This window comes from Mirounga leonina, unplaced genomic scaffold (assembly GCF_011800145.1).
Source record: "Mirounga leonina isolate KUSES-001 unplaced genomic scaffold, KU_Mleo_1.0 Mir_93, whole genome shotgun sequence".
In the NCBI taxonomy this organism is placed as follows: Eukaryota; Metazoa; Chordata; class Mammalia; order Carnivora; family Phocidae; genus Mirounga; species Mirounga leonina.
This window is the reverse complement of record NW_023270854.1, coordinates 6,832,398-6,859,436: the sequence shown is the minus strand read 5'-3', so window position 1 is coordinate 6,859,436 and position 27,039 is coordinate 6,832,398. Positions and strand designations below refer to the sequence as shown.

The 27,039-nt window shown below is 36.7% G+C and overlaps 1 long non-coding RNA gene across 1 annotated transcript in view; it reads left to right on the top strand.

The window, feature by feature from the left end:
• LOC118004786 overlaps positions 1–3,258 on the top strand; it is a 238,869-nt gene extending 235,611 nt beyond the window's left edge. Inside the window, exon 5 of the long non-coding RNA XR_004677681.1 lies at positions 3,153–3,258. This is a non-coding gene — a long non-coding RNA (uncharacterized LOC118004786). The remainder of the gene's footprint in view (positions 1–3,152) is intronic.
• The last annotated feature ends 23,781 nt before the right edge of the window (positions 3,259–27,039 follow it).

The window sequence follows — 27,039 nt, the reverse complement described above, 5'->3', positions numbered from 1 at the left end:
CTCCTATTTTCAGTGACAGCCTAGCTGGGTATAGTATTCTTGGCTGCATATTTTTCTCATTTAGTGCTCTGAATATATCCTGCCATTCCTTTCTGGCCTGCCAGGTCTCTGTGGATAGGTCTGTTGCCAATCTAATGTTTCTGCCATTGTAGGTTACAGATCTCTTCTCCTGAGCTGCTTTCCGGATTTTCTCTTTGTCTCTAAGACTCATACGATTTACTGTTAGATGTTGGGGTGTTGACCTATTTTTATTGATTTTGAGGGGGGTTCTCTGTGTCTCCTGGATTTTGATCCTGTTTCCTTCCCCAAATTAGGGAAGTTCTCTGCTATAATTTGCTCAATATACCTTCTGCCCCTCTCTCTCTTTCTTCTTCTTCTGGGATCCCAATTATTCTAATATTGTTTTGTCTTATGGTATCACTTATCTCTCGAATTCTGCTCCTGTGATCCAGTAGTTGTTTATCTCTCTTTTTCTCAGCTTCCTTATTTTCCATCATTTGGTCTTCTATATCACTAATTCCCTCTTCTGCCTCATTTATCCTAGCAGTTAGAGCCTCCATTTTTGATTGCACCTCAGGAATAGCCTTTTTGATTTCGACTTGGTTAGATTTTAGTTCTTTTATTTCTCCAGAAAGGGTTTCTCTAATATCTTCCATGCTTTTTTCAAGCCCAGCTAGTATCTTTAAAATCATCATTCCAAACTCTAGTTCCGACATCTTACTAATGTCTGTATTGATTAGGTCCCTGGCAGTCAGTACTGCCTCTTGTTCTTTTTTTTTTTGAGGTGAAATTTTCCATCTTGTCATTTTGTCCAGAGGAGAATAGATGAATGAGAGAACAAAATGCTAACAAGGTAACAATGTCCCCAGAAAAATTTACACTAAACAAATCAGAAGAGACCTGAAACCACAGGAAAAGAAAGGGAAAGAAAGAAGAAAGAAAAAGAAAGAAAGAAAAAGTTAAAAACAAAGAAAGAAAAACAGAATATGACCAAATATGATCAGGCTGGTACATAGATCAGTGCCACACACTAGATTTTGGGCGTATTTTGGTCTGTTAGAAGAAAGTGCCTCCCAAAATTTTAAAGAAAGAAAAACTTATATATGTACAAAAATAAGGGTTAATATGATGAAGGGATGGAATATGATTATAAAGATGAAAATTATAAGAGATTTTACAAAGGAATTGATAAGTTGATTGAAAAAAGAACAGGATTAAAAAAAAAAACAAAAAAGGAGAGAATGTAATCAGGCAGGAGACTAGAACAAAGCCATACACTAGAGATTTAGGGTATATTTTGGTCTGTTAGAAGAGACTGTATCCCAAAATTTTAAAGAGAAAACAATTTATATATATATATATATATATTATATATGCCAAAAGTAAGTTTAACTACTCTGAAGGGATAAAATATGACTCTAAAAATGAAAAAAAAATTTTTTAAAAAAGGGATTGATAAGATATTGGTTGAAAAAGGGAAAAAGAAAAATTAAAAAAAAAGTTAAATAAAAAAATATATAACTTTGATAGAGTAAAGAATCATGGGAAAAAAGCCATGAATTCTATGTGCAGTATTCCCCTAATGCTGGGAGTTCTGCAATTCTCATTGATCGGTAAACTTGGTCTTGGCTGGATGTTCTTGCTGATCTTTTGGGGGAGGGGCCTGTTGCTGTGGTTACCAAATATCTTTGCTGGAGGCGGAAGTGCCCTGCCCTTGCCCGGTCTGGGCTAAGTAATCTGCTTGGGTTTGCTCTCAGGAGCTTTTATTCCCTGCAAGCTTTCTGTTGGGCTTTGGAGGACAAGAGTGAAAATGGTGGCCTCCTAATCTCCACCCCAGAGGAGCCGAGAACTCGGGGCCCCACTCCTCAGTGAGCCCCCAGAGAAAAGCAGTCAATCATTCCCATCTCCTGGTCTCCGGCCACACTCCATGCTCACTCAGCCTGTGACCAAGCGTTTCTCTCTCTGGCACATGACCCCGTGTGGAGTCTCCAAACCCAGCCAACTCCTGCAGTGCACTCTCATGCCGCTCCTCCTGGGGGAGGAAGGGGAGTCTCCCCAGATCTGCCGCTTGTTGGGTCCCTGCTGGAGGAGCAGTGGCCCGACTGTGCTGCAGATCACGGTTTATGGCAACCCTGAGCTGAAAGCCTGCTCTTCGGGTCCATCTCTGCATCCGGCTTCCCTGCTCCGATACCTGGGATCTCTGCCGCACTCAGGCACCCCCAGCCTTTCTGTGACCCCGAGGGTCCTGAGACTACACTGTCCCAGTGAGGGTTACCCCCCTCCCCCGCTTAGCCACTGGAGCGACATCCATCAGCGGAGCAGACTTCTAAAATTTCTGATTTTGTGCTCTGCTGCTCTATCACTTGCCAGAAGCAGCCGATGGAGGCCCCCTCCCCCGCCATCTATCTTCCCAAATATCAGCTTGGATTCACTTCTCCCCATGTCCTACCTTCCAGATAGTAGTCGCTTTTCTTTTCAGAGAGTTGCTGCTCTTCTTTTCTTCAATCTCCTGTTGAGTTCATAGATGTTCAGAATGGTTTGATCCCTATCTAATTGAATTCCTGGGACCAGATGAAATTTAGGTCTCCTACTCCTCCACCATCTTGCTCCTCCCTCTAAGTCCATTATAATCCTTTGAGATCAGCATCCTAGAGATAACATTAAATGATCTAATTTTCTTGACTTTTTTATTTTAGGAGTATCCTCCTGTAGTTTTCAAAATTTCTAGAGATTGTTTTTAAAACAATGTCTTGGGGTACCTGGGTGGTTCAGTCAGTTAAGCATCCAACTTGGTTTTGGCTTAGGTCCTGATCTCAGGGTCGTGAGATTGAGGTGTCTGTTTGAGTTGCCCTCTCCCTCTGCACCTACCCCCCCACTTGCATGCTTTCTCTCTCTCTCTAATAAATAAATAAATGAATAAATAAATAAATAAATAAATAAATAAATTTATTTTACAAAAGCCACAAAAACCAATTTCTTTCTCAAGAAAAAGTGAATTTTAATACATTTTTTTCTGTTTGGGATATTATAAGAAAACGACATTTAATAAAAATTTTGTTATTTCATTCAGTTTATGTAATTATTGGCACATATGTATGCATGTTAGTATTGTGTGTGTGTGTGATTGTAAATGGTTTGAACTCTTTTTGTAGATGGAAAGTTTTATGTTCAAAAGAACTAAACTGCACTCAGTTGAAGACTGTCTCTGGGAACGCGTTGACTCTTGGCATCTGGCCTCTCCCCTGACAGCGAGGAGGTAAGATAGATAATGTCTATGATTTATTTTATGTCTGATACAGTTTTTGTTTAAGAAAGGAATTTTTGGAGGACTTCTGTGTAGTGGTTATAACGGCTTACTTTTAATCACAGTGAATTTCCTTTGAAGTATTTCTTTTAAATCTTGCTGTGTTGGATTTGAAAGAAGAATAGTAGGTAAGTGTTGGTCCTGGTTTCTGGTCTTCATGTATGGCTGCCTTGCATTGGATATCAAATCTAGCAGTGACTCTCATGACTAGTACTTGGCAACCATTGTGATCTTGAAATTGGGAGGATTTAAACTCTGCATAAAATGTTGGGTGCATTTCCATTACCATGGTGGATGTTTAAGTAATGAGAAAAGATCCTCAGAATTTGTTTCACTTTTCATAGAAAGGAGAACTTTGGCTTTCACAGAGGATCAGTGCCAGCTATGTTTGCAGATCGGATTAGCATTGTTTAATAACAATGTAGTACACATTTAAAACAGAAAGTGAAGAGTATGTATTTCTGAGAACATTCATTAAAATTTCTAACATAATATACTTTATTAGAGTCTCAAATACAATCCATTGCAAAAACAAACTTGGCAATCCCCTTGGTACTCTGCTCCCACAGAAGGGGAGCTACAGGCCAGATTTCTGTTCATGTTAAAAATCTGAAGCTGAAGAGTGTATTTGGATGGTTTAGTCCAGTGATGGGTATTAAGGAGGGTGTGTATTGCAGGGAGCACTGGGTGTTATATGCAAACAATGAACCATGGAACACTACATCAAAAACTAATGATGTAATGTATGGTGATTAACATAACATAATAAAATAAAATTTAAAAAAAAGAGTATATTCATCCATAGTTGATGCCCGCTATAGCAGAACATTTTGTTAACATTCAAGAAATCTAATGACCTTGAACATTTAAATTAATGCTTTAGTGAACTTCAATCTATTCTCTTAAAATTCTGTTTTGTACATTTTATATTTGTTGAGACAACATTGCACCTCTATGTAAGGAAGAGCTGCAAAAAATTGGGAAGAAAAACCATATCCAATTATTTTTAAAATATTCCTCATGAATTTGTTTTGTTTTGATTTTTGTAGATAAAATGTCATATTTTCAAGCATGATACATCTTATTTATTTCCATAATAGTTGGAATAATTTATACATGCAAATACATATTTGGACAACTCAATAGGAGGAGAAAAAATAAACATCTGTCAAGACTGGTAATATTGGGTAACCCTTGTAAACACTTCAGCAAGTCTTCCAGCTGTTCTGGGAATAATTGTGCCCGTATAAGTTTATGATCAAAGGTTTCAGTAAAAATGTTTGTCATGATGAAATGCACCCTATTCTTCAATAGATTATGGGCTCTTTTATGTTGCCTTGGCTGATTCTCCACCTTCTTTCCAATGCTGTTTGGATAGACAGTTTCTTCAATGAACCAGGAAGTATAAATTGGAAATATATTGAGCAAGTTGTTCAAGGTGTCTCGTTCCAAAGAAGAAGTAATTCCTCTGTTAATATTTTATAGCTTCATGCTAATGAGAAGCTTCTTTAGCTAGCAAGAGAGCAATTTAGGCCACAAAGTAGAAGTAACTTTGTAACTAGGGGAAGAAATGAACACTGAAATCTTTGCTGGAATGTTGTGGGCTTTTTCAATATTTTCAGCCTCTGCTAATAAGGCATCCTGCTTAGTTATCAATCTACTTGGCCCTCACTAGCTCAAGGCTTGATTTTAAAACCTGAAAATCTTCCATAGTTAGAGGAGAAATGGGATGAGGCAAGGTACATTAAAGGAAACAGTACAAATGAGCTCTGTTAGCAATGATCAAAAGCAAAATGTGAAGAAATTTTAGCAGGAAGAGGAGGGTTATCCTTTTCTCACTTGGGCTAATGATTTTTTTTTTCCTTTGGATTCAACTAAGGGTCTTACCTCAAAGCCCCTGAGTGGGAGGTTTTTTATTCTTGTTTTGGTTTTAAATTTTATCCTCAAAATGAAGTTTTTAAAATATATTGACAACCTGGAAAGAATAGTGAATTGGAAGTCTAAGAACTGATCTTTTCCGGGTTGTGCCCCTAATAGCTGTGTGACTTGGAGAAGTGACCTGACATCCCCTGCATAAAGAGTGTCATCCCTAGAATGAGAACATGGCAGCTAGGTTTCCTTCCTATAACATGAATTCATATTTTTCTGGGATTATATCATCCTATAACTGTGTTAAAATGTTGTCTTTTCTGTCTAGAGGGTTCGTTTACTAATGCTTGCCTGGTTTAGCAACATGAAATGGGATCACCATACGTTATTCCATTTCAGTAAATATTTCTTTTTTATCAAACGGGTAGTAACTCTTCAGCAATCCTTTCTTATCTTACGAGCCATGTAATAGATGCACCGATTATTGATCACACTTCATATGAAATTCAAATGTTTGTTTTTCCACAGACTTTGATGTTCTAATCATGACCTTGAAGAGAACTAATGTGATATCATTTTCACATGCTGGATTTTTACGTTGTAAGAACAAACACACAAAGTATTTGTTACATTTCTCCAAGATGCTTTTGAGTATTTTCCCTGATCTCATCTTGGGAGATCTTTTAGTAATTATGTTGCACAAGAATTTATACAAACATAACTGAGCTTCTGGGTAAGAGATGCTAGTATTGCCAATTTATGGGATGTAAAGATATAGGAACTGCTAGAAGAGTGTAATATGAAGTAGAATATTGATACTCTATTAAGTCATTAAATTGAATTTGTTTATACTTGGAAATTCTTTGATTATTTGATATTACTTTAGAAGACTGGCAAATTTTATAAAAGTGATTTTTCAAACAGAGGTACATATAGCTCTGAGGATAGATTGAGGGTACATGAACAATGATAGTTTTACAAAACTGCATTATCAGATCAAGTTAATAGTTGATGTCAAACATACATACACACAGCCCAGTACAGTTTCATATGATTATTAAGTATTTTATTCTAATATATTCAAGGACAGAAGGTAATGACTGTTCTTTTATTCTGATATTATTCTCTAAGAAGTCATTAAGTGCAGTACATATTAAAATAGCAGGCAAAGGTATAAGACAGCCAGTGAGTGTGTTACTTTATTAGTGTTTATAATTATTATTTAACACACAGTACAGATTATGGAGAACATTTTGTAAAGCATGTAGCTATTCCTGGGAGATTGGAGACATCTTAATGGCAATGAATGACTTTAAATAAAAATAATCTTCAAGGGACTTGCTTAGTTTATTATGTGAATAGGAGCAACTGACTAAGTTGCCGTAAAAGCTAATTATCTTTTGTTTTCCTCTCTCCCTATGGCTATCATCCTGAATGAAAGACATGCTAGACAAATGGAAGTTTTGTTGTTGCTTTGACTTGCTGCTTTGGTGCAGAAATAGTCTTAAGAGTGATCATTAGGGGCGCCTGGGTGGCTCAGTTAAGTGTCTGGCTCTTGGTTTTGGCTCATGTCATGATTTCAGGGTCATGGGATCAAGCGCCATGTTGGGCTCTTCACTCAGCACAGTCTGCTGGAGATTCTCTTCCTTTCCCTCTCCAGTGCTCCTCTCCCTGCTCACATGCACTGTCTCTCTCTAAAATAAATAAAATCTTAAAAAAAAAAAAAAGAGTGATCATTAACCAGTCCCTTTCTTGGTGGGATAGACTTGGTATATATTTCTTGTGGATCAGCCTAGGTGACAAGATGACCATATTCGTGCTTGGAGTCAGTGGCATGTATTGAAGTGTGTCTAAAAGGGATGGCCTGGTATTTGTCAGAAGCAAGTCATTGTGTGCAGGCTACATATAAAGGCTCATATATCATAAGCCCTGGAACGTTGTGATTTTTTTTTTTTTTTAGAAGCTACCTACCTCATGTGTGTTTTTGAAATATGACATAAAAAATATATATTTTTTTAAGATTTTATTTATTTATTTGAGAGAGAGAGAGAAGGAGAGACAGAGAGCACGAGAGGGAGGAGGGTCAGAGGACGAAGCAGACTCCCCGCCGAGCAGGGAGCCCGATGCGGGACTCGATCCCGGGACTCCAGGATCATGACCTGAGCCGAAGGCAGTTGCTTAACCAACTGAGCCACCCAGGCGCCCGACATAAAATATTCTTTTTATCATTGATTTTGCGCAATTTGATTATTGTGATTATCTGCAGTTTCATCTTGTTTTTGCATTTATTGAGATTTGTGCGTCTGTAGGTTTATAGTTTATCATATGTGGAAAGTTTTCAGCCATTTCTCCAGTGTGTCTTTGTGTCTCTTCCTGCTCCCCTTAGGGGGTCTCCAGTTGCTTATATAGTGGACCATCTGAAGTTGTGCCACTGATCAATGATGCTTTGTTCATTTAAAAAATTTTATTTTCTATTTTATTTGGATCGTTCATATTGCTATATCCTCAACTATCTTTTCCTTTACATGTCTAATTTGCCATTAATCCTATCCAGTGTGTTCATCATCTCCTATATTACAGTTTTTATCTCTCAAAGTCCATTTTAGGTCTTTTTATTTATTTCATGTCTCTAATTTGTTAACCATGTGAAATACAGTTACTGTTTTAATGACCTTACTTGCTAATTCTAACATCTGTGTCAGTCTGTTTTGACTGATTTTCCTCCTCACTCTTAATATCGGTCATTTCTTGTTTCTTTGTATGTCTGGTAATATTTGAATGGATTCCAAACATTTTAAGTTTTATATTGTTGGATGCTGGAAACTTTGTTTTCATTTAAATACCTTGAGATTTGTTCTGGGACACAATTAAATTTCTTGGAAACACTTTGAGTCATTTGGGGTCTGGTGTTTAAGATGTCTTAGGTGGAAGTTGTGTTTAGTCCAGGCCTGATTATTCCCCAAACTTGGAGCAAAACTGTCCTTGCATCTGAACCCAAAATTGTGAATTCTCAATTTTCAGCATGGTTGGTGGGAACAGGTGTTATTCCAGACTCAGTGTGAGCACTAAGCATGTAGCACCTAATCTTCTCATTTGGCTCTTTTTCTGACTGCAGGCGTCTGCATGAACTCTTCGTTAGTTTGCTTAATACTCGAAGAAATTCTCAGTAGATCCTTAGAATTCTTCCTGTTGCAGCTCTTGCGTAGCCTGTTCTGCAGTCTTTGGCCATTTGGTCTCTCTGGACTCACAGTTTCATTGCCTCAACTTTTCACAAACATTGATGAGAAGCATTTGAACCAGAACTAAGTTGCTCAGTTGTCAAGTCCAGATATGAGGACAATTGCTGAATGTCATATAGTTGTGATCATGTTTTTTTGATTTTTTTTTGTTTTTTGATAGCATTGTGTGGCTATTAATTAATGGTAACCTGTGCAAGAGGAGAAATGAATATTTGGGGTGAAATGTTATGGTCAAAGTAATTGGTGAAGCAAATCCAGCTCCCAGTATATCTTTGGCCAAATTTAAGATAATATGAAGTATTGGGATTTGAGGTAAAATGTTAGGTACTATAACTATTATGAAAATAAGTATAGATCTAACCTTTATCATTTGAGAATATATTGACTTATATTTCTTTAAAAATCAGTAATGCTTAGTTACCGTAAGTTATTTGGCATTTCTGTGGGGTGATAATCTCATTAACTCGGGTGGAATGGCTACTCTTCACCTTAAGGCCAGTTTATGACTATTCTATCAAGGGAAAATATATAAGACAATGCCCTGTTCTCACCATAGGACCATGAGATTATGACAGTTAAGGAATCTGATTATCAAAATGATTTAGTTACTTGCTCTAGGTTCATGTAGAACTTGGTGATAAAGCCATTACAACTAAGTTTTTGTTTGTTTTAAAATATTTGGCTTACTGTGCTTTCCCATTCTTTATCATTCTATCATTTCTTGTGTGTCCCTTTGGCTCTAGCATTTAGGAGCAGTACCTTTATTAAATAATATTCTTTAGCTTTGGGTAATGATTTATTTTTCATATATTCTTCAGAAACTCTTTGAAGTTTTCTTTATTTGCATAGAATCATATTACCTTACTCCCACATTCAACTAAATCAAAATTCTTTTTCTTCATGTATTCATTTAATTGCCAATAATATCAATAATAGTTTGTGTATGTTTTCAGTATCTGTAAGAGATTTGAGTATTGCAATTACAGCAACTCACAACTGAAATGATTTTAAAAGACTAGTACATGCTATGTTTGTATAAAAACAATTTAAACAAAATTAGTAAATGATGCTATAAAAATTGAATAGGGTTTTTTAATGACTATTTCTTCTTATGCTTATATATTCAATTACATTTCATAGTAGAAAGACCTTATAGTGCTAACATGGAAAAGCAATCTATAAAACTTCTTTTAAAAAAGTGATGGATAATAGACAATGAATATTATTTTAAAGATACAGATGAACTAGCTAGAAAATAAGAGAAATTCCTCCGGGCCAACAATGAAGATGAGCTGGAAAGCCGGAATAGTGAGAGGTTTCTCTGGCTTCAACTGTCCTGGGGGCACTGCCAGTCTCAATATCAGATAGACCTTTGTTAATTATCATATTGGTGTGTGGGGGGGGAAGAGATAGGATTTTGAACTTGTGTGAAGCATGAAGATTTTACTGAAATTCTCTCAACCAGTTTTATTGAATGGCTACAATCTCAGTGAAGAAATGTAATTGAAAATAATTCTGGGCACTGTCAAAGAGACAATATGAAATCTTGTCTGTCTTCACTTGACTGCTAAAAAGGATAAAAATCACAACTAAGAATTGATAACAACAGACCTGCTTTCAATTTAATGTTCAAATATGCAGTTTCTGTGTTTTGCCGGAAACTTGAAGCTAAAAAATTAATGATTGGTGCAGGGTTTAAAATAACCTAGAACATCTGGCAAAACAAAAATAAATACTGTAGAGGAACACACACTAAGATGCTTTCACAGCCTAATTCAAATCACATGAGAAGAAAAGTTTCCAGGAGCAGGGGTCAGCAAAAGAACCAACAGAAACAACCCCCTATTTGCAGTCATTGAATTAGCACCTGTGGATTCTGAGTATATTTACATTATCAAAGAAAGGAAAGGGGAAACAAGCACATAAGGAATACACCAGATCAAGAAAAGACAAGGCAGATTTAAACAGAAACAAAGAGAAATGAGAAATTTACATTAAAAAAAATTACATATAGATTATTTCAAATGCAGTGGCTGGATTAAACTGGAGGTTAGATAGTATACACAGCTGAGAAGTGAGTTTACAAACTGGGTGATAGAGACATAGTAAATTGAAATGTGAGGATAAAAGGTGAGCACAAATTTATAGAATTACAGAATGGGAAGTGTGACTCAAAGAGATAATGCACGAAGCTTTTCTAGAGTTGATGAAAGACATGAGTATTCAATTTCTAAACAACACCATGAAAAATTCAAGCATGCACAAAAATTATGTACAAGACGCCAAAATGTTGATAGCTATAATTACATGTATAAAATTGTAGATATAATATGCTTATATAAGTATATGCATATATGTGTACATATGTATGAATAAAAGAGAATGTTGAATTACATGTGTAATATTTGTGAAGTGAATATACCAGAGAGAAAATGAATTTACACTGAATTTATAGAAGCGGTATGATTGCACATGTCAACGTGGATAAATTTCAAAACAGAACATTGAAACAAAAGCAAAGTGAAGAATGATCCACTCAGCAGGTACCTTAAAAATTTTCCAAAATTTAAAAATCCTATTGCCTTGTTCTTGGGTCATATACATGAGATGGCAGTAAAAATACATGCAGAAGAATGACACATACCAGATTTAGTACAGTTTGTAACTGTGTGTGTGTGTCTTTAGTGAAACGTAGATAGGAACATGGGCCCTTTTCCCTTCCATTCTAACCATCCATTCTGTACTAATTATCCAAGACAGCTGCTTTTTTTCCAGCCCAGGGTTCTTCAGTTTCACTGAAGGACCTTACCCTTCTACCATTTTGTGCAGCCTTGTTGGTTTGGTCAATACAGGGCCCATGTTCCTATCTACGGTAGGATGTCTCCTTACTCTCTGGAGTCCTCTTCTCCACATATTGAAGAATTCACTTTTAAAAAGGGTCACAACTTTAGGCATACAAACATGCTCCTCCCCTCCAAAAAAACACAAGAAAGCCCCCAAAACAAACCAACCAACCTAATCCTGTCTCTTTGTACTTACTAGCTCATTTTTATCCCTCCCCTCTTTTGGGCAAAATTTCTTAAAGTTCTGTCCATAGCTACTATCTCCAGCACAATATACCATTTTCTCTGTTTTGAGTGATCAACTATTTCACATTGAAAGACACAGAGGATAATATGAAAAAAAAAAATAACCATATACCTAATTTTCCAGGAAAAGAAAATGATAAAAACACTGCGAAATCCCATTTATTCATTTGATTGTTTCACTAAACACACACACACACAGTTACAAACTGTACTAAATCTGGTATGTGTCATTCTTCTGCATGTATTTTTACTGCCATCTCATGTATATGATCCAAAACAAGGCAATAGGATTTTTAAATTTTGGAAAATTTTTAAGGTACCTGCTGAGTGGATCATTCTCCACTTTGCTTTTGTTTCAATGTTCTGTTTTGAAATTTATCCACGTTGACATGTGTAATCATATAGCTTCTATAAATTCAGTGTAAATTCATTTTCTCTCTGGTATATTCACTTCACAAATAATACACACGTAATTCAACATTCTCTTTTGAAGATCATTTAATACATATTCGTACATATGTACACATATATGTATATACAATTAACATTGCAGTGTTTTATTAATTTCAGGTGTACAGTAAAGTAATTCAGCAGTTCTTTCTGTTACTCAGTGCTCATCATGATGAGTGTGCTCTTAATCCCTTCTATCTATTTCACCCATCCTCCCACCCATCCTCCCACCCACCTCCCTCTGGTAACCATCAATTCTCTATGTGTCTGTGTTTTGGTTTGTCTCTTTTCTTCTTGGTTAGTTTTGTTTCTTAAATTATACATATGAGTGAAGTTGTATGGTATTTTTCTTACTCTGACTTATTTCCCTTAGCATTAAATCCTCTAGATCCATCCATGTCGCTGCAAATGGCAAGATTTCATTCTTTTTTATGACTAATATTCCATCATCTATATATACCACATTCATCCATTTATCTATTGGTGGACACTGGGGTTGTTTCCATAATTTGGCTGTTGTAAATAATTCTCCAGTAAACATAGGGGTGCATGTATCTTTTCCAATTAGTGTTTTTGTTTTCTTTGGGTAAATACGCGATAGTGGAATTACTGCATCATATGGTAGTTCTCTTTTTAATTTTTTGAGGAACTTCCATACTGTTTTTCACAATGGCTATGCCAGTTTGCATTCTCACGACCAGTGCGCAAGTGTGACAGTTCCTTTCTATCACGTCCTTGCCAACAGTTGTTGTTATTTTAGTCGAATGCCTTTTTTAAAAAATATATTCCCAGCTATAGCATATATAACCCAAGCTAGATAGTGGTGTTGTTGGGCTAAGACTAGACCTACAATAATTCAGTTGTTGAAAGAAGATATTTCTTGGGGTGCCTGGGTGGCTCAGTCAGTTAAGCATCTGACTTCGGCTCAGGTCATGATCTCAGGGTCCTGGGATGGAGCCCCACGTGGGCTTCCTGCTCAGCAAGGAGTCTGCTTCTCCTTCTCCCTCTGTTCCTCCCCCTGCTCATGCTCTCTCTCTCTCTCCCTCTCCCTCTCTCTCTTTCTCAAATAAAGCAATAAAATCCTTAAAAAAAAAAAAGATATTTCTCTCCCACATGATAGCTTGGCTGGTTCTGATTTACAAGGTCATTCAGAGATCTAGGGTATTCCCCTCTTACTTACCCATCATGCACTAGGGCCTTGTTCTTGTCTATTTGAACAAGCTAAGCTTCCAGTACCCCTGTGTTCTAGCTACAGACGGGATCGGGGAGCAGGTAGTGGAGCAGCAAGAGTAGCCTGGGAATGGGCCCACATCGCTCACACAAAAGGAGAATCCAGTCGCATGGCCATGTGAGGGGGGAAGGGGAAGCTGAGAAATGTAGTCATGAGATCAAGAAAGAAGGTAGAGGACTTTGTCAGAGAATTTGTTTTTCATTTCGCGAAGTCACTTTGCTGTCTTAATGGGTCATGAATCTTGACCTGATGACACAGGGAAAAGTCAGGTTTAGCAGTGCCAGGGGTAAACTGAACCCTCCTTTCTGCCTCCTAGATCAGTGTGGCGCACAGTTTTGATCTTTTCTGATGTAAGGTTTCTCAGCTTCCTTTCAGTTCTTCTAGCACCTTTACATAAATCTAATATATACTTTCTGTTGCTCAGGTTAACCAGATTTGGGTTATGTAGCTTGCATACAAAGAATCCTAACAATTACAAAATAGGATATGGAAGGAATTTCCTCTATAATGTACAATGTATTGGGGCCTTGGGGAAAACATTTGAATTTATATACTCAGAGCTTCCAACATCAAAAATGTCTAACTAACCAAATAGTGCATTATTATTTGTAAATATATAAGATTTTTTCACCCTGCTTATTTGTACAGTTTTATCACTTCTTACTCTGTTCATCTGTAACTTAATTCAACCTTCTCTTCTAACTTGGGGCACCTGGCTGGCTCAGTCAGTAGAGCATGCGACTCAATCTCAGGGTTGTGAGTTTAAGCCCCTTGGGTATAGAGATTACTTAAAAAAATAATAGTATTTAAAAAAATAAAATTTAAAACCTTCTCTTCTAACTTAAATATGTCTATGTACATATGCATTAAATGCATGCATGTTTTTAAAATGCAAGTTTATCTTAAATTCCATTTGACTTTCAGTTAGATTAAACCGTACTGACTTGCAGGTGATCATATTTCATGTGGATTGGGAAAGAATCTCTATAGAAAAACTTATTTGTGTGTTCGTAAAAGTGGACATTTCAACTACTTGTTATAATGAAATAGAGGTCTACTTTACCTAAAGCATAATTTATAATTAAGGGCACCTGTGTGACTCACTCGGTTGAGCCTCTGACTCCTGATTTTGTCTCAGGTCATGATCTCAGGGTTCTGGGATTGAGCCCTACATTGGGCTCCTCACTCAGCACAGAGTCTACTTGAGATTCTCCCTTTTCCTCTCCCTCTGCCGCCTCCTCTCTCTCCCTGTCTTATGGAAAAAAAAAATATATATATATAAAACACCAGAATAAAAAGTATAGGTCCCTTGGGATTTTTATGTCATATGTTTTTGAAACACACACAAATTCATGTATCTTTTCTAAAAATAATCACATTGTATCGTTAGGGGCTTATGTACTTTTGACTTATCTATAATTTTAATTATTAGGTGTCAGATGATGCTGTCTCAATGGAATTGATCTAAACTGATATAGATTTGGACGTTAAGTGATGTGTTAATGATTTGCAAATGATTTATACCACAAAGGTAGCAACAGAGATCTAGAGTTTTATAATCTATGATTTACAGGTTTTGTTGGGGTATCTGCCAGGTGTTGATGAATGAAATGCCCAAGATTAGGTAAATCCTATAAAAGTGAGGATTTAAATGTGTAGTCAGGATCACATTTTTGTTCCCTAAAATAGAGTTTCATTCAATCGTGAAAAGTCTTAAGAAAAACAAAACTGATTGTTTATTTCTTTGTCCAATTCTACTCTATCTTAGAAAAAAAATAATTTCTGAATTCTGAGCTAAAAGGGTAGTAAATAAAGGCACCAATGGAAATAGCTTTAAAATTAATTAGTAATAATTTTTCTCCTCTCCTCAAATTACCATAGTGAACTAAATTATGGAAGTATCGTAGATCTCTACAAAGGAAGTTTTAATTAAAACCTTAAAGTCATTTAAGCAATCACACACAAAAGATTACCAAAATAAATTCTTTTGTTATTTTCAATATAAATTATTATCATTTGATTGGATAGCCTTGTGTTTTAGTATGTGAAACCACTTTGAATGCAAATTCAAATAATGACTATATGCAATTATTTGTATGTATTCATTGCAATTCAGAACATAAATCTATGGAAACTTAGAAATAAATATTAAGAAGTCCTGCTTTTTAAAACTATTTTCTCACTTTCTGATATGTAAAAAATATGACCCATCACTTTAACTGTTAAAATCTGGGTTTTCAAGGGGGAAAAAGTGACTGTATTAAATTTGCTGAAGTTTGGAAATAGCATTGAAAAAAATTTACTACTTATACAAACATACTTTGAATGGAAATACTAGTTATTCAAAGGCCATTTGCCTTAGCAACATGGATAAAACAGTGAACTTGTTTTATCTTGAATAAAAAGCTCTTCCAGGAGTGGTTTTTTTTTGGGGGGGGGAGAGGGGTGGATGGATGAGTTCACAATTTTAATATTTAATTTTCATTCAGTAGAGTTTCAGTATTAAAAGCTTTTGGGTGATGAGCCATAAGCATCTTAGGGAGCCTTTTTATTTTTTAAATTTTGGCTCGTATTAACATGAATTCTAGATATTCCCAATTTCTGACTCTTAATGTATTAACAAATCATATAATGTTCATAGTGTATTTTTTCCAAAGTTCATAACTTCATTGACATCACATTTTTGTCTGCCTCCCTCCGCTCTTCTGGGAAGCATGCATGGAAGAACGTCAGGAATATGAGAAGCTTGTTGAAAGTTCAATGGCATCTTAAACTCACTGTACCAAAACTTATCATTGATAGAGTATAAGATATTGCTACAGTTACTGTCATGAATGTGGCATAAAATTCAGTTTCTATTAATAATGAAAAAATGTCTTCATTGGACCAAATACCATTTAGTAGAGTGTGATTTATATACCTGCTGTTTAAGGAATATTTTAGTGAGTACAGTATATATTGTAATAGAGGAGAACAGCATTTGTTTATTAATATTTCTTCGAGTTGTTATAAAACAAGTATTCTTGTTCAGAAATTTCTTATGGAAGTTTAACTCCACTCTCCTACATCAGAGTTTAAGACTAATGAAATCCAGGAAGGGTAGTTGGTCATTGATAGGTACAGGAAATCCCAGTGTTTTCTCTTTTACTGCTAGAGACACATGATGATGATTTTTTAGCATTGTTCACTAAAAGCTATTTAGCAGGAACTTCATTCACCAAATATGCTTTTGGTGCCTTTTTTTTTTTTTTAAATATATATCAAGGGCCAAAGAGATGGAATGATACTGTATTTGAAACATGCTCCTATATGGCCCTTTAGAAGGTCTCTGCCTATGGTCCTGAAGATCAGCAGCTTTTCTTCACTTCTTCAGGTTTGTTCTTAACAGGGTAGACCAAGAGAGGTGAGGCAGGTTGGAACAGATTTTACTGAAACACCCTCTCTGTGGTTGTGGACTTCTGAGTAGAAAACAAAAGACTTACATAGTCCTTTCTTAACCATAATCTAATCTACAGGAGGGTTAAATAGCACAAAAGGAGTAAAATGCTGGCTTTGCAACAAGGGTTAGGTAATAGTATTAGGTTTTCTGGAACAAGCTTATTTTAAGCAGTGAGAGAGGAAAATTGTCTAATGGTAGAATCAAATACTATGAAGGGCTGGGATATGATCACAAGAGCCCCCAAGACACCAGCAGTTCTCAGAAAACTGGAATAGGAAAATCAAGGACTTGAGGTGCTAGCTCCAAACCTTTACTCATAGATGATAAAACTGTTATGCCATTTATATCCAAGAAATGGCATGTAATATTGCTAGCCTTATATTAAATGCAGGGTAAAGTGTTTTTTTTTTTTTTTTTTTTTTAAGGGAGAGATATAATAAAAGAGTAATTCAACAAATATCTACAAATGCATTTGAGTATGCTTAACTGAACATACGTATGAACAGTCAGCTTAATGTGGGAAGATCCTCAGTTAAAGGTGAACTGTGGACCTAGTAGCTCAGTAGAAATAATTGAGGGATGATCTTGCCTATACTCTGAATGCCCACAGTTAGCTAAAATTTTAGCCATTTACTTTTTTTAATTCTTAAAAATTTTAAAGATTTTTGTTATTCTAGAGAGCAAGCCCAAGAACAAGTGGGGGGTGGGTAGGGAGAGGGACAAGCAGACTCCACACTGAGCATGGAGCCTGATGCGGGGCTCAATCTCACGACCCTGAGGTCATGACCTGAGCTAAAATCCGGAATTGGACGCTTAACCTACCAAACCACCCAGGTGCCTCAGCCACTTATTTTTGAGGCTGTATTAATATAGTGGTAGTGAGAGGAGAGTTCTTACAGCATATATTTTTTAAGATTTTTATTTATTTGTCAGAGAGAGAGCCCAAGCAGGGGGAGTGGCAGGCAGAGGGAGAAGTGGGCTGCCAGCTGAGCAAAGATCCTGATGTGGGGCTCGATCCCAGGACCCTGATGCGGGACTCAATCCCAGAACCCTGGGATCATGACCTAAGGTGAAGGCAGAGGCTTAACCAACTGAGCCACCCAGGTATCCATCTTACAGAGTATTTTTGCATTTGTTTGTTTTTGGCTTATCTGGCTCCTGATGCTATACTTTGATGTTCAGAGGTTTTGTTACAACTCTCATCATTTGAACTAGGTTCCATAAGAAAGAATGACCTTTAGTTCTTCCTCTGAGTCAGCAGGAATGCTGATGTGTCCATAAAAATGCATAAGGTGATATCCCCTAAGAGCTGAGAGAAAACATTTAGGGTAATATATGATTTAAATATTTTGGAAGATCTTCCATGTTCTTCTTTTGAATATTTGATCACACTGTGATTTTTTTTTTTTTTTTCCCTGAGCTGTAATGTACAGTCTGTTGGACAGAACTTCAAATATTTGGTAGGCCTGAAATCTAATCTATACTTTTTACTAGACTGTTCTAAGTCAATTTTTATGAAACTTAGTGACTTCATTTGTAAAATATCGACAACTATTTTGCACAAAATAGGCCCATATGAATTGAGATAACATATACACTATGTGGTGTCTACTATGTGATATGTTGCAGAATAGAGATGATTAAATCTGAATTTGTCAGCTGGGAACAGTATTTGTGTGTTTGCCACAAATATTTGCTTTACTGGAAACTTTTAGTGAAAACGCTCAGGGGGCGCCTGGGTGGCTCAGTCGGTTAAACGTCTGCCTTCGGCTCAGGTCATGATCCCAGGGTCTGGGATCGAGCCCCGCATTGGGCTCCCTGCTCGGCGGAGAGCCTGCTTCTCCCTCTCCCTCTGTCTGTCGCTCTGCCTGCTTGTGCTCTCTCTCTCCATTAAATAAAAATCTTTAAAAAAAAAAAAGAAAAGAAAACGCTCAGAAGTAGGCTTCTTTACAGCAGTGGTCTTCAAACTGGGGCAGTTTTCCAGATTCTAAACTTCCATTTCCCTTGTAGATGGATCAACACAAGAACAGGCCCAAAGTCAGCTTCATCCCAGATTGCCAGTCTTCTCTTCTATCTACTCTCACATCATCTTTTTCCTGTGGTACACAGGAGATAGACCTTATAAGCAGCCTGGCTTTTAATCCACAACAATCCCCAAACCCTAAGGTGTAAAATCTCAGAAATACCAACAGAGACACACAATCGAAAAAAAGTATATGGCTCCAGTAATCTGATAATGATCTAATAACACAACTTTTCATAAGATAGGTGATTTCCAATTTGCTTTCAGGGAATTGGAATTGTAATCAAGCTTCCAGTTGATAATTCGGAGGACAATTGCTATAAGACCATCACCATAACAATGTGAATGTTTTAGAGAATTAAGCATCATAAAAGTAACACCCATTCCCTTCCCATCAACTTATTTAGATGAAAAAGCTTTCTCACCTTTCTCTTCCATAAAATAGAAGTATAGGAATGGAACTGATGTAGAACCCTAAGCCTAACAAAAATACTCCTCTCTGGATATAGGAACTAATTAAAACCAGCTCCATCCAAGTCATTAACAGAAGAATTTCAATAAAACTATAATGATCATGTATCTAAAACACATATTTGTTGTGGCGTTTAAACTAATAACTCATTCAAAAACATGTTTTAACACTGCTTTATGGTGCACAAACAAAACTTGATCCTCTGTATTCTTGTTGCAGATCTCTAGAGTTAGTGAGTCCTAGGCACCAGTTAGTGTAGACAGAGTGAAAGTGACCGCAGGCTCTGGGTTCTGTTGCCAGAGCTGTTCAGTGTTGTGACCTCCTCATGCTGAGAGCATGTGAAAGTTGAAAGTCAAAACTGGTGTCATGGTCCCCAAAGTTTAGAGAATTGTTACTAATATTAGTATTTTACCTCAGGGCAATAACTTTATATAGTCCTAGTTGTTCTTAGTAGTAATTGTTCTTAAATGGGAAAGACTAGGGACTAATCATAACTTTTTTTTTTCTCCCCAAAACACACAGGACCACAACTCTGCACCGTGGCAAATATCAAGGTGTTGTCATTATTCTGTCCCATTTTATCCCTCAGTTGAAATAATAGCTAAGCCATGTCAGGCTGCATTTTTTTCAGTATGGAGAAAAAGGTGAAAACGATGTTCACCAATAATCACATGAAACATAATGATTATACTTAAACCTGAAAAATATATAAGAAATGGTGCTTAATTGCCATAGAGTCTATGTCCTATATTTGTATTTACACAGATTTTGTCCTATATATTAGGATTTTTTTTAAAAAACTGTATTTGGCATTAAAACAAGACACTTGTATTTCATTATTTCAGAATAAGAATATGCAGTAGGACTGTTTAGGGCATTTTATCTTTCTTTGCAGGTATGCTTTGCTTTTCTTCACTTTCCACTGCTAACAAGTTTTTCAGCTTTAAGAATTACAGAGATGTAGACAAAAGTTGACATATTTTGCCCAATTATTTCTAATATTTCAAATTATAGTTTCAGGATAAACAGTTACATGTTCACACGAAGGATAAATCCTCCTTTCAAATAATTCTTCTATGAACTTTTCTGGCACAAAAAAACTAATTATTTGCTTCCATTCAGACTGATCCCTTAAGCTAATAAAGATGACCTTGTGGCCTTGTACGTATAATTCCTCACATAAATTTGACTCCTTTAACCTCAAAATATGTATTTTCACTTTCCCTTTAATAATGTTTTTCATATTTGCAAATTTACAACTTTAAGGATGTCAAAAGTAGGAAAGCTAGAGAAACCTCAGTGGGACTTGGGGGTATAATAACACAGCTTCACTGCAGAAGATTCTGCACAAACATATTAAAATAGTGGCAATGAAACTGTGAAAGAGCCTCTCAATAATAACCAACTTAAAGTCCCTGCTGTTTCTAATGGGGACATGTTCCCAGGTCTCTTAATACTAATACAGCTCAGTTGAATCACACCTACTGAACTCTTGGATTCTTTCTTCATGGTCAAAAACACGCATTGTGATGGACGTACTCTGGAATGGATCTCTAGAATTCGCAGCCCCTCGGGTCCATGCCTTGTATATCCTTTCTCTTGAGCATGAGTGGGTCCAATACCTTGCTTTTAGATGATATAATATAGCAAACATGATGGAATGTCACTCATGGAAAAGTGAAGGGACTTTACAGATGTAGCTAAGATCCCAAATTAATAGTTTTTTAATATTCTGGGTGAGCCTGACTTAATCAGTGAAAATCTTTAAAGTTGGACTGAGTTCTCCTGAATTGAAAGGTTCCAAGTAGCAGAGAATTGTATTGTCTTGATGGGGTACATGTCCATGTGTGAAGGAGCTGTGAGTGGCCTGCAGGAACTGCAGGAAGCCTATAATTGCGAAGAATAGCAAGAATGCACAGCCCTCGTTCCATAGCTGCAAGGCAGTGAATTCTGTCAACAACTTAAGTGGGGAAGTAGACCCCTCCCCAGTTTAGCCTCCAGATGAGAATGCAGCCCAATCAACACCTTGATAGTAACCTTGTGAGCCTTGCTACATGTTGCCTATGCTCTCAGCCTATAGAGATTGTGAATAAGTGGCTATTTTAAGCTGTTAAATTTGAGGTAGTTTGTTATCGAGTATAAGTAAACTAATACACCTATGTTTCAGGAAAGAGATTGACTGCCAGAGGTAGTTTAAGTCAATTGATATTATTAGAGTTACTGTTTATTATTAACCTTGGTGGATATTGGAGTTATTATTTATTAACCTTGCCTTAACCTGTTTTGATAATTTTACTTTTGCATAGTTTCTTCTGTAATTAGTTTTAAACTGTAAACTCAACGTCAAATCTGCTTATTAATGTTTCTTTAAAATGTATGTGCTTTTCTTGCTGGTAAAATATTTGTTACATTTTAATGCATTGCTCACCTGTAATAGCATTTGGTTAAGGTGTACCATATTCTGGCTTCCTCAGAAGAGCATCAGTGTTTTGTTTTGTTTTGTTTTGTTTTGTTTTGTTTTGAGCATCAGTGTTCAAGTCTGTTTTTCTGCTCCATCTTTCTGTATCCCACCTTGATGAAATCCTCCATATTGTGGAGGAGTGATAGCGAAGGACATATAAATGCTAGTTGGTGGCTCTAGCCAGTAGATTAATTTGTGATGACGGAGGTCAGTTAACACACTAGAACTGTTTCCCGGTCTCCATGTCCCCTTCTCTCTCAGGATATTGTTTTCTGTAATACATATGAAACTCCTTGAAAAGCATAACAGTCTAAATATAAAGGATTATGAACCTATAAAATTGTTTTTGATACTGTATGTGATGCAGATAACAAACTGAAGGAAAGAAGTGTCATGACATCAGTCTTGGAGCAGGGCTACTGATGCCTTGGAGACTGTAAAGCTGGGAATTTAGAGCCCTGGATCAGTGCGTTGGAGTCTGTCTGCTGCGGTGCTCTTGTTGTCAGATGCAACGGGTTCTGTGCTCTGTCACTGACACATTGTTTCGCATGTTTGTGTCTAGTACCATCTGGGTTGTCTGGTTTACCCCACATCCTCACATATTTCAGTTTCCTATCTCACCTCCTATATGCCCCATTCCACACCACATGATTCTGCTTCCTTGACACCATTTCTCAGGCAAGAGACTACAGGGCACAAACTAACTCCACACAGCCGCTGTCTGTTTCTACCACCTCATCCAGTAGCTTGTGGGGCAGCAAGGTGTTTCCCCCATAGTAACCACAATTCTTTTTTTTTTTTTTTTGAATAGAGCTTTCTGCGTATCTATAAAGTCAAAACCAGGTTAGATACGTATTTTTTATAAAATAGCATGCATATTCTTTTATTCTTCCATCAATTCACTTACCAACAACCTACCAGACATTGTAGTAAGTGCTGAAAACACAAGAAAGTTTATGTCCTTGTCTTCAAGGATTTTACAGTATGTTTGGGGTGAGGTAGGAATGTCAAATATATCTCAGGTCCTATATGCCCTGTTACTCACTATCTCATTAACCCTGAATTTTGTATCCCCGGCATCATTTTTAAGGGAAAGATTACCAAGGAAACTATTCTCTTTGCTTTTTTGCATGGGGTACCTCCCACTTTCCTACAAACTTACTCTATGTAACCACAGTGGGATCAGGTTTAGTCCAATATATAAATGGTATGAAGAAGGCATTCACAGTGACACCAGGAGAGGTTATCTGACTCAGACTGAGTGATTTTCATGAAGATCTACCTGAGGACTGTTTGGGCTAAGATTAATAGCACCGTATAAAGTCCAGGACAGAGATAGGAAGATTAATCTTATGTGGGAACGGGGAGCTCTCACATTCAAATGGGAGTAAAGAAGCACAGATGCAGCCATTACTTTAAGTGCAAATGTGCAGATAAGCAAAAAAGACCTGGATTATGCTGAACTTGGGATGGTTGTGGCAAATCTTCTCTAAGACTGTACTCACTACTTTCCTTTTTTTAGTTTCTATGTTGAAAGTTTTTTTCAGATGTCTTGGCTTCTATTATATAATCCACGTGTCAGTTCTGACCCCTTATTACTTTGGGCAGCGCTTGTCATCTGCTGATTGTATGTTCTCAAGTGACTAAAAGCTTTGTCCTTCTACCCCATCCAGTTTCTGTGAATACTGGAGTCTTACATTATCATGCTACTTTCTTCTTCTGGATAGATGACATTCACGTGTGTTTTCTTGGCATCTATTTCAAGATCTTCAAAATGGTTTGCTGATACAAAGAGATATAGACTGTCGAATAAATCAAAGAGGAGATGTACAAAGGTGAGTGGAGGAGGGAGAGAAAAGCACAGCAAATATATTCAGAGTCCTGTCTTTTTCTCCCAAATATCCTTTTCAGCTGCCCCAGTGCTGCAGGCCTCTTCCTATGGCCCCTTTCCTGCCATGAGTCCAGACTCAGTGACTTCTCTTTCCTCTAGAGGGTTAAATGGCTCTTTGTATGTCTTTGCAGAACTAGCACGCTCTCTTTCTCTCCTGAAGCTTATGTGCTAGCTTGAAACTAGGGCTTTCAAGAACACATTTCATTGCAAGCTCAAATTAAGAAAATTATCTCAAAGACATGTTTTTCTCCAAAGTCTGACCCATGAACTCGCTGGTCTTTAAAAGATTATGGGACTGACTTTTGAGTATATCATATATGAAGTTTGTGGATCAGACTTTGGAGAAAAACTAAGTAAATATTCAAAGCTGAAAAGTACCTCTGAATTTGCCCTATTTATCAGAACTCATTGTCGCTACCAAAAAAAAAAAAAAAAAAACCAACCCATAGCCTGTGTTCCTGAGACATGAAACAGTGACAAGTGTATTATGCTGGGGAAACAGCATAGACATTATGAAGAATTGAATTTGCATTATTTAACAGTATTATATTTACTTAAATCTTACGGATATTAAAGTACAAATTTAATGATCAAATCATTTAAAAGGACTATTGCCTTTGTGACTGTTAATAATCATGTTTAGTATATAGCAGTTTATATATACTCCCTTAGAGTCTGAGCTCAAGTTCTGGTTTTAGAATTGGCTGATGTGTGTCCTTAGCAAAAATTCTTCCTCTCCTCTGTTCCCTCAAAATTACAAAGCATTTAAAATTTGGAATTCACTGTTTCACAGGACATTCTAGGTAGATTCATAACTTAATTTATCTCAAATTCTTAATCAAGAAGGAAATAATACCAAAGGGCACATGCTAGATGCTCACAACCTTTGTAAATGTGTTCCTGCCCACGGTGTTTGCCCCCACTTGCACTCTGCCCCCTTGCTCTAGTGTATCTCATCTGAGAAGGAAGCTAGCGGTAGATTGGAAATAGATGCATATGTTTTGAACTAGATTATCAGGCAGCAGAAAAGCCCGTCAAATGTAATTACCACTGCTTCATGATAGGCTTGCTGGGCAACTTCTAATGTACAGAATTACTTGTTTCATTAGATGACATTTTTTTATCCTCTTTTTTTCCTCATCTTTAATAACTCATATTAGGATGCACAGGAAAGGTTTTTTGGACTTCCCTGTTGATCCTGAGAGTGTCAGAGGATTAAGTATAAAATAAAATTGCTATTCTCCCCTTTTCACACAAGAGCTATCCATTCAACCAAGAGAGAGGCGGACATCTCTCCCAGAGCACCTTGGCGTGCAGGGAAATATTGGTATTCGAATTAGAGTCTAATCAGGAGAAGCAGACAAAGTGACGTGTTTCAGCCTTGTCTTTTTTGTAGCCAATTACCCCAGACTCCTAGTGTTCATGTCTTCCATGCACTTTCTTTAATTAGCACTTTAATAGCTCAGCTTCAGAGAGTTAGTTCTGGAGAGAACTTTCCCAAAGCTGCCAAATGGTCACAAGCAGGAGGTGATTAAATTTAGTCTCAAGCACGAGACATCTGCATGCCTTCTTTGTATCACAGTGTGCTTTTCAAGATGTGTTCTCAATAACTCCTGACCAGAGGGATGGGATGCTGTCAGTAAATGCATTTGAAAAAGCTGCCTAGCATCATTAACCACTGTCTGTATACTATTGATTTAGATCAATTTTCATACTAAGGTTATTGACTCTCCATTAAGCACTGGTTTATGTTGGATGGAAAAGAAAAAAAAAAAAACATTTGTGCAGAGATTATTGTTTTATTAGCCTTGAACCTGGACGGGGGAAAAAAAAAACCCTCGGCTTCAAGTTTTTATTAGCCCTTCATGTTTTAATTATGGATGGGCTCGCTAAAATGTTCTTTGCTTTAGAGGTTTAACCCCTTTCATTATATACACTGATTCAATTCTGTGCAAATTGTGTCGGTAGCCAATAATTAAAACAAGAAGAAAACCTCATTTTAATGAATCTCATAGGATTTGATGCAGTAATTTCCATAATACAATGTTAAGAAATACAGCCTCTATGGAAATTTGATGATTCATTCTTCTAAAACTAGATGGGTTTATTCTTTTTTTCATATTTAACATCTCTGAAGTTAGGATGCATATTACAATAAACATGACAAGAAATAACTTGTTTTGGAACACAAAAGATAATGGTGCACCTTGTTATCAATGCCATCTCATATAAAGTTAGTATATAGTTGTCTGATTAATATTTGTCTTTCCATAAAACACAACTTGCATTAAAAACACACATTACTTTTTTGACTTAACAAGTTATTACATCTAATTTCTTTGAATCAAGATAGTTTCCCTGCTGGTATGTACCAACACAGCACAAATTTAAACAATCCTCAAGTGCAAGTATTATCAGTATACTAAAATCCTCATACGAAGTCCAAATAGAATGGAGATTTTTAAAGATTAATTTAAAATTCGATGCCTGAACAGACTTGTTTAAAAAGTTGAAAAAAAAAAAAAATTCAATGCCTGCATTAAAAAAAAAAAATTATTTGGCCAGATTGAGGGAAGCCTGTGAGCGGGTGTTGAAGAATATTCTCATCAAGTGCTGTATCCTCACTCAGAGTGGTTGTGGTGGTGGATGTGTCTGCCCCCCCGCCCCCCGCCCCGTTTCCCTGGGCCAAAAAAATAAAATGAGATCAACATGAAAAGGAGGCATTAAGTATTGGGGATGGTAATTTTTTAATGTAAATAACACTTTTTCCCCTGATTTTGAAACTACATGTTCACTCAGGGGGAAAAAATATTTAAAGAAAAACAGGAATATTATGCATTAACATTCAGACTGTAGCCCAAAAGATCTTTCTATGGAGATAACACACACAGAAAGAATTATACCATAATGCTATTTGAAACTGATTTTTTCATTTAAGTATTATATTTAAATATTAATGTACATATAGTATGTGGGCAGACACCATGGAATTTAATAGTTGCAGAGTAATTCCTGGTGTGAGTACAAAGTAATAATGAAACAATGGTTAAATTTTATTTTGCATCCAATATGTGCCAGGCACTGTGCTGAATGCTTTAGGTCCCCAACTCCTATAAAGGCCTGTGAAGTGTACATACTTGATCTCTTTTAACCTTCACAGTAATTCTGTGATGGGATAACTGAAAGAAGAATAAGTGACTGACCAGTGTTACCCAGTTTGTAAGTAGAAAAGCCAAGATCTGAATTTAGGCTCCTGACTTGTGTACTCTACAGTCTTGTCCAGCATTTAGGGACCATACTCCCAGACCAAGCCTGCAGCAAGGGACAATTCAGTAGCTCTCAAGAGTTTTACTGTATAGATATTTTAGTATTTACTTTTTAAAATTCATTTTTTTTTAAAAGATTTTATTTATTTATTCATGAGAGACAGAGACAGAGACAGAGAGGCAGAGGGAGAAGCAGGCTCCCAAGGAGCAGGAAGCCCGATGCGGGACTCGATCCCAGGACCCTGAGATCATGACCTGAGCCGAAGGCAGACGCTTAACCATCTGAGCCACCCAGGCGCCCTAAA